At 39.0% G+C, this 3843-nt stretch overlaps 1 long non-coding RNA gene across 1 annotated transcript; it reads left to right on the top strand.

The window, feature by feature from the left end:
- Nucleotides 1-2373: 2373 nt before the first annotated feature.
- On the top strand, nucleotides 2374-3384 carry LOC148646982 (uncharacterized). The gene is made up of 3 exons (XR_015927711.1): nucleotides 2374-2536; nucleotides 3131-3242; nucleotides 3340-3384. It is a non-coding gene; the product is annotated as an uncharacterized LOC148646982 (long non-coding RNA).
- The last annotated feature ends 459 nt before the right edge of the window (nucleotides 3385-3843 follow it).

Here is a 3843-nt window from a genome sequence, read left to right as displayed (position 1 = left end):
TGTATGAAGCTGTCGCTCAGGTTGCCAGTGACTCTGATGTCCCAAACATCGCCTACTGCACTGTGGCTGTGGTGGCTGCTCTTGGCAAGTTGAACATGCTCAGGGTAAGAAATTAATTCGTTTTCCAACTTTAGTCCATTTAAGGAGCTGGAGCTGAACACATCCTAATGTTCTAGATTGTCCCTGAACTGTCATTACTGTATAAACAGTGATGAATGAGGTCATAGGCTCGAGTTCAAAAATACCTCATCAATATCATTAAATGCTGCTTAATCCCACAGCTAAGTAAAGTATGATTCACTTTGGACTGTATATGCCATGTGGCCTCAGTGCTGTTCCAAACAGAAAACAAATACGGCACACTCCCCCTAAACATATGAAGCAGCTTTGAAAAGTATAACATCAGAAATCACATTACCATTCAAACACTGAAAAAACAAGAAGGGCACTGAAAACTGAAGACCGAGAGTGACTATAATCTCAGGGAATATTTGCTTTGAAGAATGTCAGAACGAATGTGAATGTGAGAACGAATATTTTGCTCTGCACTGACATAACATGTTTTTCAAATGCATGTGAAAGTGTCAGACATGAAATCACTCTGTTTTAGCCCTCTTTTTTAATCTGCTGCTTAATTTTAGTCAAAAAGGTTTGGTGCAAATGTTTCTGTCACTGCTACTGTTACGGATTCGGTAAGAGAAACCGAAACCAGTAAATGAACCCACTTGCAGGAGCTGATAAAGCCTAGCCGTGATCCAAAGAAAGCCGTAGTCGAAGAAACGAGCCGAGAGTCCAGGGGAAACCAGAGATCCAAAAGGGAACGAGTTACCGAAGCCAAAGCGTGATCCGAAACCGTAGACAATAGAGCAATCCGATAGTCCAGGGGAAGCCAGAGATCCAAAACAGAGCGTAAGTACCGAAGCCAAGCCGTAATCTGAAAAACCGTCGTCAAAAGGGAAAAACCGTAAACCGAAAACCAAGAAGGACACAAGGCAGAAAAAGGAGTAGCGCAACTAGGAAGCTCGAAAGGAAAACCAATACTGAGCGAGGAGGTAGGAAAAGACAGGTGTTTAAGTATAGGATGAGACGGGGTGTGGTGGTGAATAAGAAAACTGATAGGTAAACTAATGGAGTAAGGCTACGCCTTCTTCTGCCTCTTCCGTTGCCGGGAGGCAGGGATCGTAACAGCTACTGGTAAAGATTCTGTCTTAATCTAGAGCCACTCCAGCATCTGCCCTGTTTCCTCACATCTTTTCATGATTTGGTTCTCCTACTGTTCATCCAGCAGCTGGATCTGAACATGGCTTCACTGACTGTTTGTGCCCATCCCTTGGGTGACACTGGAGTGTTTAATGCAGTGCTCATGGGCTGGAGAAACTCTTAAAATGCATGGCTGCCAATGACCAAGAACAGATTGGCCATCTGAAAGCTCTTCCAGGTGAGGGTGACAGGAGCCTGGAGTCTAACCCATACATTCTGGGTGAAAGGCAGGATGGAAAGCACATGACAGCTCTCTCCCTGGGAGGGTCAGTCAAAACAGTCAAACCTAACCAGCCTGTCTCCGGGACATGGAAACAAACTCCGGCACCTGGAGAAAGCCCATATGAACATGAGGAGAACATGAGGAGAACAGAATTCGCATAGAAGGTGCCTCCGCCCAGAATCAGTCCCAGGACCCAACAGCTGAGATACAGCAGCAAGACCCTACATGCTACTACCGCGTGGCCTCAATGATTAATTTAAAATCATGAAATCCAGATGAAACACGATATTCAAGGACAAGAAGAATTCCCATTTCTCTCTATGCTCAAGTAGACCCCAACACTGCAGCAGTTAAAAAGAGGGTTTCCATTTATTCTGTCTAGTTCACATATAATAAAAACATAAAATATATAATATAATAAACACATATAATAATCCTATTTATCTCACAGTTATATTAAAGCTTTCTGTCTATCTGCGATTGAGTACTTTTATCAGTCTGAGCTGGAATATGGAACAATTTACGTATCCTGGAGCTGTAAATCAAATAATCCAGTGATATTCACTGCTGCCCATGGAGTGACAAAGCCCATCAAGGTGCTTGGTTTCATACTATGTTTGTTAGGTCAGTATAAGATCAATGAAATCCATAATGGGTCAGATTACAGCACCCTTCTTAATTAAGACCAATTAAGCTCATAACTGATTCAGTTTTGTCACTTTGAAACATTCAAAGTCAACATCCTGTAGATGACTGATCACATGTTTTTATTTTCATTAATATCCTTTAAAGCATTTAAACCTGTTCTTGCTGGAGACCCTAGAAACCATGGATCTCAATGTTTTTCTTTTAAAAGGACATTTTAAAATGGGAATATTAATTGACATGTCTATTTTTCTCTTTAAGTGGAATGTGAAATCCACAAGGTGCAAAGAAATGAGAAATGAAGCCAACTGTTTTGACTTTGCCTTCAAAACGGCTATCAAAGACAGCAAGGTGGACATCAAAAAGGCAGAATTTCAGTGCTACGATGAGAATTTCCAACCATCAAGTGTATGCAAGTTGTATTATTCTTTTAAAGACTTTTCTAACATCCAACATGATTGGATATGGGATTTGTCAAAAAGTGCAACAACATTAATTTCCAAACAAAACAGAATTAATACAAACGTTCTCAGATTATGTGTCTGAGTTTATTGTTTTCAAGGGAAGATGTTTAATTAAATTATGGGATCTAAGACTAATTCTTGCTTCATATGATTTACATTAGCTCTAAAGTCATACAGTGCAACATTACATTTCTCTCAACCTTTTAGCATATACCTACATGTAACGTTTTAACTAAATCATCAGACAAGAAGTCAAGTCAGGGTCTTATTTTGAAGAGCATTCCATTCACTCTAACACATACCTGGGAATGCACTTCATTTGGGAATGCACTTCAACTTTGCATATTCGGATCATAATGTTACAAATTTCTTTGTGGAAGACTGGATTCAATAATGCCCTTCTCCTAAAACTTCAATATTCCAGTACTTTGTTTTCTTTCAGCTTTTTTGGTTTTGTACCTCATTTTCCTGCTCACACAGCACTGCTCATACAGTAGAAAATTTTATAATGACCTCTATTTGTTTTTTGTTACCTCAGAGTTACAAGAAACTACTGAAGAAGCAGAATATTGACCTCATACCTTTGAAGTTTGATGACCCAGTGAAGACAGCAGAGCTTATTAATAAAGAGGTGAAAGAGAGGACAAAGGGTAAATTCTGAGATGTTTCTCCTCAAGTCTTCTGGACATGTATTATATCTTCAGACAAAAACATAAGAAGCAATAACTGTTAATTACAAATTTCCAGGGGCAATTGAACAACTCCCCGCAATATTGAAGAGAGTTTTTTATCACTGTTGCTGGAGTTTACATGAAGACAGCCTGGGATTTTCCACTACGAGATTCATTGTTGCAAAAATTTCATACAACAGAGAGGGTATGATCACTTACTTTTACCTAATTACTGCATTGTCCTAATTAGTATTTAATCAAAGAAAATTGCGTAATTTTCACTGCTCTGTATTAACTCATGAAATCTTTTGCACATCTAATTGAAATAAGAGGTGTTGTAATTATTACTATTTTTTTCTTCCGTATTGAAAATATCTTGGATCCTCTGTGAGATTACTATTACTGTAGCTCCCACAGATACCAAGCATTTTGAAAGAAAAACAAACATGTATATTATTTCTTAGCAGAGAGAACCTCATACAAGAAGGGTGAGTTAAATGGAAACATATTGTCTCCCTTGTTTCAAGCAGCATTATAGAACAAGATAACTAGGATGGCCATCTCATATCAAAGTTACAAC

Source organism: Lepisosteus platostomus, chromosome 16 (genome assembly GCF_059453375.1).
Source record: "Lepisosteus platostomus isolate fLepPlt1 chromosome 16, fLepPlt1.hap1, whole genome shotgun sequence".
NCBI classification, from domain to species: Eukaryota; Metazoa; Chordata; class Actinopteri; order Semionotiformes; family Lepisosteidae; genus Lepisosteus; species Lepisosteus platostomus.
This window is presented reverse-complemented; position numbering and strand designations above follow the sequence as displayed.